The 16,530-nt window shown below is 47.2% G+C and overlaps 1 long non-coding RNA gene across 1 annotated transcript in view; it reads right to left on the bottom strand.

Moving 5' to 3' along the window:
* Positions 1-270: 270 nt before the first annotated feature.
* The window catches only part of LOC121827973 (uncharacterized), a 54,788-nt gene continuing 38,528 nt past the window's right edge, over positions 271-16,530 (bottom strand). Inside the window, exon 4 of the long non-coding RNA XR_013049834.1 lies at positions 271-562. This is a non-coding gene — a long non-coding RNA (uncharacterized LOC121827973). The remainder of the gene's footprint in view (positions 563-16,530) is intronic.

Below are 16,530 nucleotides of genomic sequence, written 5' to 3'. Positions count from 1 at the left end.
GATCCCTAAGAGGAAATGAAGATTCAAGACAGAGGGTACCAGGGTCCCTAACCCACCATGTGGAACCCTGAGGCAGCCCCACACCCGCTACTGGACTGTGACTGGGTTATAATGGAGAAATTGCACATTATACTCTTAAAACTGAGCGGTGTGCAAGGCCTGGGTTCTGTTAACCTAGGAGACCTGACTGCTGAATCTGAAGGATGTTGCAGACATCCTTGTTGTTAAACACACTCATTATTACAGTTTTGAAAGTATTCATGATCTAGAACTTGTATCATTCCGATCATTTTGTTGGATTTTACTTTATTAAGTACTTCCCTTAAGGTCACATTCAGGGAACTATGGTATATTGTGGGCATTAACAAATACTTCTTTCCAACGTCGCATTCAGTAACGCCATGCTGGTAGCTTGAGGTCAACGACAGGGCAGCATTTACACCCTGGAAATTGGCAAGCACTGCACACCGCGTTCCTCTCCACAGAAAAGGTTGAATATCGGCCAGCACGTCGATTTAAGATTCACCGGATACAAAAGCCAATGGTCTCCAATACGCTGACTCTAGAAGAAGAGAACATAATGAAGTGATTCACCTGGTTAAATGGACCTGGGCATGGAGGAAAGGTGGCCTGTATCCCCCAGCAGCAGCCAGAGCCCTGGCAGTCAGCTAGCCATGCTGGTTCTCAGCATGCCCGAATGTGACTTCCCGTATCTGAGGTCCTGGCTCATTTTCAGTGGTGAGAGTACCACAGCAGAAGTACAGCAAGTTGTCGTAGCCGGCTTCGCCGCGGTCTGGGTGATGAGTGAGTGAACACAGGGATAAATGGGTTTCCACCGACAGCCCTGTCCTGAATTAAGGGAGGGAATTTCTCCATGTTTCAACTCTCAAAAAGCAGCATCTCTTCCTGGTCCTGGTTTCTGAGCTGGACCTAATGCAGAGAGCAGAGACGCCAAGAAGGTTAGGAGTCCGTGGCCAAGGCAAGTCCCGGGCTGCAGGTGTGAGGACAGCAGGCTTTGGGCCAGAGCCTGATCCACAGTGTTTGGAATTCACCAGGCTTGCACATGGCAGAAGGATCCAAATAATTATCCTTTGTGGAAGCCATAATATTTCACTTAGAGGAAGGCAGTGGCATCCTTGGGCAGCTCGGCCCTCCTCCACAGGATATAAACTGCTGAAGTAGGCCCCAGAGTGCAGGGCCATTTGCGAGAGACATCGCACAATTCACGGCATGTTTCGTTGCAGACACCGAATGAACTAATTCTGCTAATAGAGTATTTGATTTAATGGCACATTAAAGGGGAAAGGGGAGTGCAGTGCACATCCTTCAGCTCCGTGCCTGATGGGTTACTGGAGATATCAGAAGTGAGGGAGCCAAATTCTCGCCTGCCTCTCTCGCCCCAGCAGAGGCCGGACGTTTTGCAAGTCAGGTTTGGCTCAGCGACCTGGAATAGAAACCTAAGTTCCTCAGGTTCTACACAGAGGTTCAGATGTTGTGGAAGTTACTCAGCCCACACAACCCTTCCCTATTTGCTACAAAATGAATCATCAAAACTTGCTGCATCATGCCAGAATAGACACAAATCAAAAGAATCAGGGGCCACTTGGGGACGTCACTTCTCTTCTGAGTCATTTGGTTTTGGTCGTTTGCTCTTGGATTCCTCCTGCTGTCTATTTCTGAGGGCCCTGGTGTGTTGGGCTCTGCTCCTGGATGTTTACACGTGTACCTGGGTTTATTCCTCGTCTGTGGTGTCCCCTGGGTGTGAAGCGCTGTTGCCATCCTGTTCTTCAGATGAAGAACCCGATGTGTGGAGAGGTGAAATAACCCGATGAAGGTGGCCACTCAGGGCACAGCGGAGAGTTCAATTCAGATCCCTCTGATGCCAGAGGCAGGGCTGTAATGACCCTTCCGAAGTGTTGTCTTATCAGCTCTGTGCTGCAGAACCTACTGCACCCCATCACTCAAGAAAAAAAAAATCCCAAATAAGAACCACAGGTAGATGGATAGATATCTCGCTTTTCCCATTTCAAATTCAGTCATTCCATTTCTAGAACTTGCTCGCCCTAAACAACCCAATGGGAATTTTATGGCTTTTTTTTTTTTTTTTTTTTTAATCAAGAAAATGTTGCTGTCTGTCTTTTCCTCCACAGGAGCCAGGTCTCGGCACTAACCAGAAAAGATAGTGAGCCTTGCTTTCAGTTGGTTGGTTTATCGCATAAATGTCCAGAGCCGCCCCGCCCCACCCCCACTGGCCCTCTGTAAATGCAGGGTTGAAACTGCAGTCTGATCTTGGCGGGGGGGAAAAGGGGGGGCTCACAGGGCTTTCCTGCAGACATGAGCTGACCTCTGTTGTGTGGCCCCTCACATCCATCGTGGATTGTCAGGCCCAGCTCACCTCTCGCTCTGTGGCCCACACCATTCTCTGACCTGCAATGCACACACGGGCTATTGTCGCTCCTGACAGACTCCTCAGGACTCTGCACGGGTTACCCTCTCCATCCTGTGAAGCTGTAGTTCATAAACCTCACTACTGAGGAGTCAACTCAGTGTCAGCCTCTCCAGCCAGTCACGGTGAGGTCTCTACCTCCTTGCTATGTCTAGGTCGGGATTCGCCTCTCTCTGAGCTTATTTCTATCACGGCACTTGTCACACCCTGGACCATGAAGACAGGGATGAAGGTCTATGTACCATCGTATACTCAGGACCTGACACAGAGACTTATTTTGAATGGATAATAGAATCTCCCAGAACATCTGATTGAATTGGTCACTGTGGAGTAAGGATGAAGGTCTCTGACCAGTCAATACTTGCAGGCCAGCTGACTGAACACGTGGGTGACCATAAGGGTGAATGAACGCACTGGGGCACACCACTTCAGCTTCGACCAGCAGCCACCGCCACAGGACACTCTGTCCTGAAGAGCCTGGAAGTTGCTCGCCAAGTGTCTTGGTCACACGCCCCTGGGAAAGCCAACAGCCTGTTTGTTAACTTCCTGTCTAAGAGGACTCCTGCTTTGTCCAATACCCACGACAGGACTCTTGACTTCTCCCACAAGGAGAAACCTGAAGATGATTGTGAGGTTTCCAATCCCAAATGCAAATGATGTCCCCACAAGAGCCAAAACGGAGGCGCCATCTCAACTTCCCTTTCAGCTAAGAATTCTAGAATGCTTGGTGCCAGGGAGGGCTGAAAGTACTACCCGATGACCACAGTGTCACTGCCATGTGCTAAAGAGCTCATTTGCTGGAGCAGATCACAAATGTCCCCAAAAGGCCTGTGTGTAAGAAGATTGGTTCCCAGCTTGGTGCTACTGGCTAATAATGGCATGGCCAGCTTTAGGAGGCATGGCCAGCTTTAGGAGGCATGGCCAGCTTTAGGAGGCATGGCCAGCTTTAAAAAGCATGGCCTGGAGAAACGTCTTTGGGTCATTGTGGTACATACCTTCAAAGGGGCCCCTAGCCAATTCCTCTTTATGTCTCTTTTGTTCCCACCCACGAGACTAATAAGCTTCCTCTAAGGTGCTCTCCCTGGAATGTGCTCTCACCATTGACTCAAAGCAACAATAGCACTCACTTTTGCACTGGACCCTCTGAAACTATGATCTAAAATAAGCCTCCTCTATTTATAAGTTGGTTCTCTCTGGTATTTTGGTATAGTAACTGATAGATAGCCTAACATAGGCTGTGTCTAAGAGAGAAGTTTCCAGACCTCTGACCAGGTCTGAGAGGCCAGTGAATCCCGTCTCATTCTTCTATTATTAAGATCTTCAGGAATGAGAGAGTGGAAGAGGAAGAGACGGGAGAGAGGGAAAAGGAGAGAGGACCTTTTGTCCTTATTCTGAGGAGCAAAAAGCCAGAAGTCCTACAGAGTTTAGCTTGAGAAGCCCAATTTCACATGCTATAAAATGGTTGGAGATCTCTTGCATTTGAAAAATCACAGCTGCATGTTCTGCCTTCCAGCACCAGGCAGGAGAAATGAGACAAATAAACTCTGAAAATAAATCTGATTCTCGCGGCTCCAGATAGCCGACAAGTGTTCGTCCATCTGCCGCAAGCACTCACGCTGTGAATTCATTGATTTGGTAATACTCCCGCATAATTGATTGAGGGCCAGGCTGTCTTCTTGCCTCCACGTTTGCTGTCTGCTATCTTCCCAGAATCACTCTCTTCCCTTTGTGTGCGGTAAAGAAAGGAGAAACCGAAGATCCTTCCGTCGGTTTCTGATGAGCTGACACACACCACTGGCTCTCTGCAGTCGGCACAGGGTCGGAGCCCTTGAATGGCAGTGATGGTTACTTGTGTGCTTTATTCCGATAAAATATTTCTCTCCGTCTTCACGATACCGCAGACATCATCTCCACCCTGGCTGTCTCCTTGTATCAGCCAAAGGGCCGTTGACACGCCTGAAGTCTCTCCCTGGGAAGGGTGAGCCTGGCAGCAGCCATGGGCTGACACAGAGCGCTAACTGCAGAACTGTCATATGAGATATGAGCCCAGGGAATCAGACTGATCCTTCTCCTCTCCGCAGCCGCAACAGCCCGTCCGCCTCTCCGCTACTGTGACATTCAGATGTCACCACCATTTCATTAAGTAGAATCAGAACAGCTGTGAGGATTGCTGTTTGGTTTTATAGCACAAAGTAATCATAACTTACTCCACAAAGCAGCGAGCACAGGCGGGGGCAGCTGAGGAGGCCATAAAAGGAGCTCACTGATCAACGTGGGGCTGGTGGGGCTGGTGGAAGATAGGAGTCCCCAAGGCGCCACAAGTGAGCCAGGAGCACCTGATCATGAGATAATTTATGATTGGCTATTAATCAAAGATCCACCATGGGATAAGTTGAGTTCAGTGTCTCATAAACACATACCTGTGGGAGCGAGTGCAGATCCTGAGTGAATGTGTGCTATTGGTAAGGGTGTGACCATGTCAAGGACCCCAGTGCCTTAGCCGCATGAGAACGGCAAAGCCTCCCCTGGGTGAGGCTCAGAATGACGGCACAAGTTTATCCAGTCTGAGTGCAAATGTTGACAGTGTGCTCAGAGAATACCCACATAGCTTTCTATCCTCAGATGTTTACGGCCTGAACACTGCTCCCCTACAGAGATGGCTCCTACTGAGATTAGCTACACCTGCCTCCTTATTCAACTGTATGCCATAAACCCTGCCTCCATGCTGTGGGATAATGCTTTTGTACACTGGTTTAATAAAACGCTGATTGGCCAGGAGCTAGGGAGGAAGTATAGGTGGGATAAGCAGACAATGAGAATCCTGGGAAGAGGAAGGCTGAGTCAGGAGATGCCAGCCCACCGTCCAGGGAGCAGCATGTAATAGCACACAGGTAAAGCCATGGAACACATGGCGACATATGGATTAACAGAAATGGGCTGAGTTTAAGTATAAGAGCTAGTCAGTGGTAGGCCTGAGCTAAAGGCCGAGCAGTTTTAATTACTATAAGCCTCTGTGTGTTTACTTGGGTCTGAGCGGCTACACGGGACACGGGAAAAACTTCCAGCTACACCTCCATGTTTATCTGTATGTAATAACGCTGCCTCCTTGTTCAGCTATATGCAACAACCCTACTTCCCTTGTATAAAATAAACACGCTGATCTCCGAGGGCGCTGTGGTTTCTCCATCTGAGAGCCCAGGCTATCTGATCCCAGCCTTTCTGAGTCTGTGTATCCATAGTTTCTTCATACCTTCATCATCCCTACTCATGCAAGGAGGTGACACATACCTGAATACTAAGACAGAGTTAAGCCTAAGATGAAACAAAGCTCCTGGCCATTCCTAGAGTTGGTGCTCAGGGGACATAGCATCCCCCGCCAGTCCCCATCTCCTAGCTGTACTCTTGGTCCTCAGCCCTGACTCACTCAATTCCCCCTGCCCCCTATACACACAAACATCATTTTGAAATCTTGAAGTCGTGCCAGCTTCCTAGGAAGGACCAGGGCAGTGTAGCTCAGTGGGTAAGCCACTGTCTTCCAAGAGAGACAGAGCTGGATCTGCATCCCGCCCAAGCCACTTGTTAACTGTGTGCCGCTGTGTAAGCCCTCCACACCCTAACTTACTTGTCTATACAGTGGCCTTCACGGAGCAACAGATGTCCGCTTCATGGCTCCCAACTCCATTCTCTGCTGTGGGGTTTGGGCAGCCAGCCCTCACTATGTCTTCCCCCTGCCAGACTTCCTGAAGCACAGACATAACACCTGTCGCAGCCGGTAAGGCTGGGAAGTGAGCTGTGAGTGTGTGTTGGTGTATGACTACCCAGGCCCTCTCACCCCTAGGGTGAAGCAACCCTCTGAAACCCATTTCTGTCATTCCCGGCTTCCACAGCCGGACCAGGCTGTAGCTAGTCGCCATGGTAACTCATTTAACAACAAGTTATGTGTGTGCTGGTGCACCCTTGAGAGGTAAGAGCTGTTTGACCAGCCTCAGTCACACGGCATGCCTGAGGCCAGCCCGGACTGTGAGATCTCTCAGAAAGCAACTGCAAAGCCCTGAGGTTCTCTTCTAACCAGCTCCTTTCTTTGTCTCCTTTCCTCACTCACCTGTAACTTCCTGAAACCACCTTGCACCGCGTGACATCTGTAGTTTATGCGTACTACACTCTGACTAAGTGAACCAATTGCTGTCCTCCAGGGTCACAACCCCTGGACAAGCCAGAAAATGTCTTTATCAAAAACATTTTCTCCTTGGCTTCCAGAAGATAATTGGGAATATTTTCATCGAGGAAAAAAATGCCCATAAATAAGTTTCACTTGCGTATCCTTGTAGGGACTTACAAGAATTCAAGCGCTCAAAAACTGAGCAACCACACACTGAAGGCTTGGGGTTCCGTGGTAATGAGATTCCGTGAGTATTAGCGGTTATTAGCAGGAAGGTTGAGGTCGAGAGCTTGTTAGCACATTAAGTTGGAGCAAAGGTGTTAATGAAAGTGCTGTTTGCATTTATTTCTCATCAAAGCTAAATGAAACTGGGAAGAACAGTCAGCTCTAGTCCATCTTCAGGGAAGAAAGACAATTCTGAGCACATGCCACCCTTCACAGTGAGACAGTAGCCTGGGAAGAACAAGTCTTGTGAATGCCATTATTTCAAGTCTGGCTTTGGGGTCAGGTTGCTATGGAAAGCACATCCATGTGGCATCTGGAGGCCACATGGAGCCTCACGATGTGGTGGCGGTGCCTCTCTGAAGAGCTACCATCTTTAGGAAGGCTAATCGCTCAGAGATGTGTCTCAGGATAGCACTTGCTTCGAGTCCCCCCACCACCACCGCCTGCCGCCATGTCATCGGTTCAAAGTCAGACCCATTTCAAGGCTGATGGGCCAGGCCATCCTTGGGGAGAACTCATGATCCCTTTTCTGTTCATTTGAGGGATTTAGGAATTCTTGGGAGACAGCATCTGATTGGAGCCAATGAGGCTGGCACAAAGCTTAAGGGATGTTGACAAGCCTGCTCTGGGGTGTCGTAGGATTTTCCTCCTCTGGTGCCCTGGGCAGTCGTAACTTGCCCCTGGAATCGAGCACTTCAGAAACTTGCCTCTTTATGGTGGCAATCTGGTGTCATACCCAAGCCCTTCAGAGTGAAAGGTATTTACACTTGAAAGCATATTTTGGTATAAAGGCTATGGAAACCCCTTTCTTCCAGTTTCTTTGGAGACTCACCAAACAGAGACCTCAGGCTGGCTGCTTCCTGCCTACTTCATTCTCCCACTCAATCCATTTTCACTGAGCAGGAGACACAAGCAGTGAAGCCAATATAGTTTTATTGGATCCAATGTACTGCCACTAAAACAAATATATGTACACTCAGGCCAATACACTTTTATTAAAACAAATAGAATTTAATTCAAAGCAGCATTCAATACGTTTTCTCCAAGCAATGAAATTAAGCTTTACCAGTACTTCTGCTCAATATGTTTTCCCAATCAAATCTATTTGAGCAAAGTGAAATATATTTATCATAGATAACACATTTTTATTAAAAATAAATTCACTGAAACCAAGTTTCCCTTTGAACTGATAGATAGAAATTCTAGCCAATTGTACAATTAGATCATAGAAACAGATGTATTTTTACTTTAGCAAAAAGCATTTCTATTCAGAGCCACTTGAAACACACTAATGAATAATAAAAGTTACTGTGACATGTCTTCAGTGAAATATTTCCCCAAAAGTATGTCCTCTGGAATTGAAGATCTAGATCTACCACATACGGGAAAAAGTCTTTAAGTAGTTAAGAGAAAAAAGAATAGTTCTGGAATAGGATTATAATAAATTCAGATATTTACTGACTAAGTATTTATTCTATCTAAATGTACTTAGGAGTGGTATGGGTGTATGCAAATTCATTAAGGCGTGTGCAGGGATATTTTTCAGTTGTGTGTGCTATCATACTGTGCTATGGAGAGCAATCTTCCTTATCAGAGTTTGAAAAGGTATTATCCAGGGCTAGTGTTGCATCTCAGTTGGTTGAGAACTTGCCTGGCATGCACAATGCCTTGGGTTCAATCCCCAATCATACTGGGCATGGTGGCACACACGTGTAACCTCAGCATTCAAGAGCTGGAGGCAGGAGGGTCAGAAGCTCCAGGTCATCCTCAGCAACACTGAGTTCGAGGCCAGCATGGGCTAAAGAAAGCTTTCTCTGAGTATCTTTCTCTTCTAATCTCTATTATACATTATAATATAGTATGTATATTATCCATTCCCATATATCTGAATTAACTAGGGACTGTCATGCAAAACCAGGCCTGGATGGAGTAGAAGGTGGAGAGCTTGTGTGGCCATTGGAGAGAATTTCAATCTTTGGAGAGCAATGAACTCAATTCAAACAAAAGTGTGCAAATGTGTACCACCTCTTTGCAGAGCCTTGGGTAGAAAAACACATCTAGAGAAACATTGCCTACTCTCTACCTTCCTCCACAATGACCCCAATACTCTGTACTCTATTTTGAACTTACCCAGGGGGCTGCAGAACCTGGAGACAGAAGCAAAGGACTCTCCCCCATTTTGTTAAGCATTCCAGAAAAATGTTCTTTAAAAATGGTGGGTCCCTGCAATCACTCCCTTCCCACCTAGAGAAGCCCACAGAGATTATGCACCCAGGTCATTAGGTAACTGATTCACAAGCTTCTTAGGTCTGCTGGCTTTGAATGGGCTGGACTCCCTCTCTCAAACACGGTGGGCCATGGGCGATGCCTAGGTAACGGCTGTTTAAAAAGGTGAGACATTAGAAACCCAAACAGCTAGCACCTACATCCATTACATCCCCCCAGTGTATTCTATAGTATTACCATCAACATAATATGTTGCAGGAAGGAAAAACGGTTCCTGTATGTAAGATCGAGCTACCAAGGCAGAAGAGACCATGAGACCAATTTAAAAAAAAGGATATTAGGTAAATTAATAGGTGACTGAAGCTTGGGTCAACATGAGCAATTTAAATTCCGCATCCCCCCAGAAAGGTCCACATCCATGCCCTGGTCTGTATCTTTTTCCTAGATGGTATTGCAAGGCTTTCTTCAGCAGGTCATCCAAATCTCAAACAAGAGCCTGGGTAAAACTCCCCTTTTTTTGTCCCAGGAAATGCTATGGCTGGCCCAGAAGCTGCGTATGCGTGGTTTCATCAGACAATGGGATCTACAGTGTTCACGGGAGATTTTCCCGATTTCCTTTTGCCCTCTGCTGCTGTCAGATAACCACTGCATCAAATCCGCTCCTTTTCGGTACCTTCCCGCCTACCTTCTTCCACTCTCCCTCTCATTTGTGTTGTTTACTTATAAGAGAGACGCAAAGTTAGTTTGAAAATAGAGTTCAATTATTTAAAAAAGAAGAAGCAGCAGCAAACCCTAAACAAACAGAATATTTTGACCATGTTTAGGCAAAGCAAACTCCTGCAGCCTTCCTGGGGGCGTGGTGTGCACACAGCTCGGGTACCCTGAGGGAGTGAGGTCTGAGAGCAAGTCCGGAAAGGAGAGCTGAAGCATTTGGCTTTGTTCAGGTCTAAGTCCTCTTTCTAAGTGCTGGGATGGACACACCAGCTTCCCACCTCAAGAACATCTCGGGATACCCCTGGGCCCTGGAGACCTGGGAGAGGGAGCCTGGAAATGGAAGCTGGTCTCCTCCCCCTCTCTGCTTCCCCGTACCTATCTAGGAAGGACAGCCATTCTGTGCTTCTCTGTACACCTGGCTCTTTATCCCAGCATCAGCCCCTCTGTTCACCTGCGTCCCTTGCTCAGCATTTCCTCTGCTCCGTTGTGAGGCTGGAGATGGAGACGAGAAGGAATGAGGGGAGAAGCCGTGTTGGTGGTAGAGAAAGAGGTACAGACCGCAGTGGAGCAGATGCACACCGTCCGTTAAAAGTGTTTAATTAATACTAACATGTATCTAGCTGCTTGAAACCCCGGGTAGACAGAATTGCCATTCATTGCATTGTTTGGGGTGAAAATGTAGAAATAAATGCAATTGTCAAAATTGTAAGCTTTCCCATCTTCCTAATAAAGAATTGAAAAATGAAGAGAGGTAAGCCAGGAAGCTGAGGTTTGACGAATTTGGTTGGATTTGGTTTTTCTCCTTTTCTTTTCTTTCCTAAACAATATCTGCACTGATGCTTGGCGTCATGGGGACTTGTTTCTGTCCTGATAACAACCAATGACATTATTTTCTCTTCTGTGGGAAGGGCCACCTAGAGGTCCCGCTGACCCCATGGCCAGACCTTCTCAGCCTGTGTTCTTCTGAAGTCGGCCTCCTTCCTTCCTCACCCACCTTCAAAAACCATGATTACATTTTCCTGATGTTGTTGGTTGTGTTTTGTTCAGAGGTACCAAGACCTGGCATGGCTCTAGGGACAGAGCTGACTGGGGACGATGAGGTAATCAAGAAAAGACAGACAGACATACAGAGCCATAGACACAGGGCAAAGCTGGGGAACGGTGGACTGGCCTCTCTGGTGGAGAAACCTCAGCCCCCTGAGCTGTTTATTGTGTAGAGCTGAGTTGAATGGGATGATGGGGCTATCACGTAAGGATATATAGTGCACAGCTGAACAAGGTGAGGGGTTAGCTAATCTCAGTAGAAACAGTCTCTGTGGGGCGCAGTCTTCCGGCTTTAAACATCTTGGGGGAGAAAGCTATGGTCGACATTTTCTGTGCACACTATCAATATCCACACTTCCCTTTTCCCTGAGCGTGGCCTGGAGTGGGCTTTGCCGTTTTCCCATGAGTCGCAGGCTTTGGAGACCTTGACATGGCTGTGCCCATTTCAACAATGCACATGCACTCAAGTCTTCACTTGCTCCGGACTTTCTTCATTTCCCACACCGGGGCCTTGGGAGAAGGGATTGCTTGGCTGGTTTGTTTTGTTTTGCTTGAGACAAGTCTCACTTGACATCTATCACCCACTTTGTAGACCAGGCTAGCCTCACACTTGCGTGGTCCTTTGGGCTCTGCCCTCTGAGTGCTGGGCCTGTGGCCATAGAAGGCTCAGTATTTTCTGATCCCAGGAAAACGCCTTCTGAGTACTGCCTGTGCCTTCGGCAAGCTAACCTTGTCAGGGACCCCATTTCCAGAAAGGGACACTAAGTCTCAGAGAAGCTGACAACACAATGGGTGTCACCCAGCTCCTGTGTGAACGGACAACTAAGGTTCAGGCCAGTCCACTGACTCCAGCACAAGCACACACATTTCTTGAATGCTTTCCTGTCAAAGTTGAAGGTCAGCGTGTACCTGGTGAAGAAAAGGAGACTGAGGTCCACAGAGGTGACATGTGTTGCTCAAGGTCACTTCAGTTGTACAGTTACTTGGACTCTCAGAGTTAATTGTATTAAAGCAGTATATGAAAAGCTGGACATAAGGGGCCGGGGAGATGGTTCAGTTGGTCAAGGAGTGCAAGCATGAGGAGCTGAGTTTGGATTTCCAGAACCTAACTAAAAAATGGCCAGTAGGCTGGTGAGACGGCTCAGCAGGTAAAGGTGCCAAGCCTGATGACCTGAATTTGACCCCAGGAACCCACGTGGTAGAAGGAGAAAACCATCTCCTCCTAACTGTCCTATGATTATCACACGTATGCCATGGCATGTACATTTCCCTCAATAAGATAAACAAATAAAAATGCATTTTAAAAGAAAAGCTGGGCATGGTAATGCATGCCTATAATCCCAGTACTAGAGAGGTGGAGACAGATGAGTCCCCAGAGTTCACTGGCCAGCCATTAGCAGAATCAGTCTGCTCCAGGTTCAGTGAGAGACACTCTTAAAATATGAGGTGGAAAGTGACTGAAGACTTGACCTCTTTGTCTCCACATACAAGCATATACACTTTCACACATACACACCCTGCACACACATACACACTCTGCACATGCATACACAGACAAAAGAGGAAAGGGAAAGAGAGGGCCATGGAATACAAATGGCATGAAGGGTTGTGGCTTGAATAAGAAATGTCCCCATAGGTTCATGTATTTGAACACTTGGTCCTCATTTGGTGACACTTTTTGGGGGAGGTTTATGGAACCTTTAGGAGGTAGAGCCTCATAAGAGGAAGTATGTCACAGTGGGTGGGGACTGGGTTAAGGTTCAACAGCTTTGCCCTACTTTCTGGTCTTTCTCTCTGCTTCCTGTGTGTGTGGATGAGGATGTGATCAACCAGCTTCCTGCTCATGGTGGATTCTGTTGTTGTTTTAACTTTGACACAGTGGCTGCACCTTAATCTACTGCTATCCCAGCCAGTGATTGCAACTCCATAGTTACCAGCCTGCATCTCTAGCAGCAGCTGGGCCACTCAGGCTGCAGTCTGGTGAGAATTCTGCTCCTGCAGGCATGGCCCTGTTGACACTGCTAAAGGTAGCTTTAACTAAATCTCTATCTTTCTATTTATGAATAAGACTTGAGATTCAAAGGCTGGGGTGAAAACCCGCTAGCTCAGAGAGGCTGAGTAGCGACTAGCTGACCCTCTCTCCTTGCTGGTGTCCACGGAAGACCTGTGCTTCTGCTTCACCAAATTACAAAAAGCTGTGCTACTCCAAACCCCTCCCTACTACTTCCCGTGTCTCTCTATCCCTCCTGGATGCCCTCTGGTGCTCTATGATTACTCTCTTTCAACTAGTTGCTCTCTCAGCCTCCTGACCCAAGGTTAATTTTATTTAATTAATGCAAATGTAAACTCTGGGTTCATGGTGTAATCAAATATCCCCCAACACTCCATCCTTCTAGAATCATAAGCCAAAAAATCCTCTTTCTTTCCTAAGTTGCTCTTGGTCATTTATTTTACACAACAACAGGAAGGTAACTAATAAAAGGGACTGATTGGGGAGAAGAAACAGGACCAACAAGAGAGAAAGAGGGGCAATGGAGGAGGGTAGTCGGGGCTGGGATGAGAAAGAACAAGGTATAATGATGTATATGTATGAAAGCCCCACACAATCCCATCACTTTATAAGCTAACCTAAAAAGTAAAAATTGTTTTAAATAAAATAATTTAGATAATATATTCTGATACCAAAAACCTGCTGCTAAATTTATTGCAAACAGTTTCTAAGAGAAAACAAATTAGTTCCAACCTCTCTTCCCATCTTTTATGTACTGTTATTGTTCTTACCCCAAGGCCTATTAAACAGTGTAGCTGTGTTTTTTATTTCTTCTCTGCTCATCTCATCCTCATCGCCTCTGCCCTCACGGTGGGGGGGTGGGGGTGGGGGTGGCAGTGGGAGAACATGGCTCCCAAATGAGCCAGCAGGGGAAGGAACAGGCCCGGAGAAGACAGGAAGGTGGACTTCTCCTCCCCATCCCTGCCCTCCTTCCAGGAGATTCTCTGTGTCTCTGGGGATCTTCCCTGTCTGGCTGGCTTGGCAAGAACTGTGGCCAAAGGCTGGTGTGTGACAGAAAGAGGAGACAGACTCTCTGGGAAACAGAAGAATCCTGAATCCATACCCATCCACCTTGACACAGACAACAACTTGGCTGAGCTTCTCCGGACTTGGCAAAATGTCTATTGCCTGTTTCTATCAGATTATAGGCTCCACCAGGCAAAGATTCTTCAATGCTCATTGTCTATGGAAACATGGAGGTATAACGCTTACTTAGGAACCACAGGGTGGGTTTGAGAACCAGCTAGATTGGAAGCCAGGGGTAAATTACTGACCAGCCTTTTTAAGATTACCAGCAATCTTTAAAAAGTGAGCCAACTTCTCTCACAATGGGTTCTCAGTATGTACTTTTTAGAAGGTGTATTTCTTTTCAGTCTATGTATATGTGTGTTTTGTCTGTCTGCATGTGTAGGCACCATGGGCATGTCAGCCCTTCTCAGGAGCCAGAAAAGGGCCTCAGGTTTCCTGGAACTGGTGCTACAAATGGTTGTGAACAGCTGTGTGGGTGTTGGGAACTGAACCCACATCCTCTGCAAGAACAATAGATACTCTTACGCCCTCACTCATCTCTTTAGTCCCAATATGGACTTGTAGAATTGAATGGAAAAATATTTGAAATCGCTTATGTTGGTGGGTTAAAGAACAAAATGATAACCCGGAATTCAGCTTCTCAGTCTGAAGTTTCAAAGGCATCAAAGACCCTAACCCTGAATATCGCGGGGGCTGGAATGCACATGGAGAGTCACAAGCTTCTCAGTGGCTGCACACTGCCAGCAGCACACAAAACGCACAGTCAGTCCTGAGCTCTCCTAGAATGATGTGATTGTGCATCACCACTTGGAATAACTTTTACATGAACATATACATCCACACTCCCATACTCACTCAACACAGAACTCCCGCTGAGAGAGAGAAGGGACGCATCACTACGTCACCCACAAAACTCTTCAGAGCTTACCAACCAGCTAAGCTCTCCCCCCCCCCCAACCCCCGGAGTCTAACAGGCCAGAAGACCATGGGCTTTTAAATATCACCCAAGGGTCTCTATTCTTTTGACATTGTGACATGACCTTGTGGTCTGCATCTGGAGCTGTTCTGGAAGCATGTAACGCACCAGCTACAGATTGAACACTTCTGATGGTCAACCCTAGCAGACATCTTACTGCGATCTGGAAGTGCTCTGGAGCACTGTCCTGGTTTGCTCTCTATTGCTACAGTCCCCAGAACCACGTGTGTGCGGGGGCGGGGGGGGGGGGGGGGCGGAGTTACACCATCCACAATAGGCTGGGCCCTCCCTCATCCACCATTAAGCATAAAAACACCCCCAACAGAAACGCCCGCTGGCTATTCTCATGGAGGCAGTTCCTCAGCCCAGAGTCCGTCCTCGCGGGTGACCCTGGTTCATGTCACGTTGACAAAGCTAAGCAGCACAAGCAGTAACTGAAGAGGAAGACAAGCGGTGTTCCACAGCTGTTTCACCCGTCATGGCTGCAGCAAGGCCAAACCTGTCCTTGTCCTGGTGCTCTGGCAGCGGAGGAGGCTGACTTCAGCTTTAAAAGGCCTCCTAATAACATTTGGGCAAATCAGCTTATGCGGCTGGACGCTGTGTCCCAGCCACAGAGAAGGCTTTTTTTTTTTTTTCCTGTCAGGAAAGAGCTCACTGCCACGGTGAAATACCAGGAACCTCTTAACATTTCTCTTGATTTCTTTAAGAGTCAACATTAGACATATTAAGAACAACAACCCAATCATTAAGGCCTCTGTGTTTCTTCCAGGAGCCAGCTCACTGGCTTTAATCAGGTTAGGGCCAACTCATTCCCATCCCAGCCATCTATCTTCTTTGTTTACATACACACACACACACACACACACACACACACACACACACACACACACACACACACACACCCCAAGTGGCATTCTTCTTAAAAAAAAAAAGTCATCAAAATTGGGAACAAAAGGCCTTTTATTATTTATACGTTAAATAACATCTATTTGCTTTCATTAGCCTGCAAACAATAAAGCAGGTCGATTCTGATAAAGCCTGGCAGGTGTTAATTATTTGGGGGGTCTGGGGTTGTTTTGTCTACAACAGGAGATGAGTGAGCCCACACTGAAATCTGAGGCTGCAGGGCCTCAGAAGTCACCAGCCCATGAGCGCATTTCCTCTGAAGAAGCATCTGGCCTCAGACTGGCAGAAATGGATGTGAGCTTGTCACAGAAAGTTATGCTTTGGTGGGGGGGAGGTTGGTTTGGTTTTCAATCCCTCAGCTTTATCACCCATTTTATGGGCTGGAGTTAAATGGCAGTACAATGCAGTTTGCTCTCTTCCTGCTCAGCACTAACGGCCATGATGAGCCATAATTAGAAGTAAAACCGCCACATAAATAACATGGCAGAGAAATTGCCACTGTGAGAAGCCAGACTTTGGCTATGGAAACTCCAGTGGGCCCTACGTATCCATCACACTCAAGGGGCACTGAATGTTTTAGCCCGTATTTGTCTCACTAAAGCCAAAATGGGAGCCATTTAGACTTTCAAATAAGCTTTTGAAAATAGAGAGTGCAATTGTGAACAGACTGTCTTCTTCTGAGTGTGATGTAGAAACCTGTCACCTGGAGGCCAGGACAGCCAGCTGCAGAGGCTGGGAGACAGAGAGGTAGGAGC

Source organism: Peromyscus maniculatus, chromosome 3 (assembly GCF_049852395.1).
Source record: "Peromyscus maniculatus bairdii isolate BWxNUB_F1_BW_parent chromosome 3, HU_Pman_BW_mat_3.1, whole genome shotgun sequence".
Taxonomy (NCBI): Eukaryota; Metazoa; Chordata; class Mammalia; order Rodentia; family Cricetidae; genus Peromyscus; species Peromyscus maniculatus.
The sequence above is the reverse complement of the archived record's forward strand: the minus strand, read 5'-3'. Positions and strand labels throughout refer to the sequence as shown.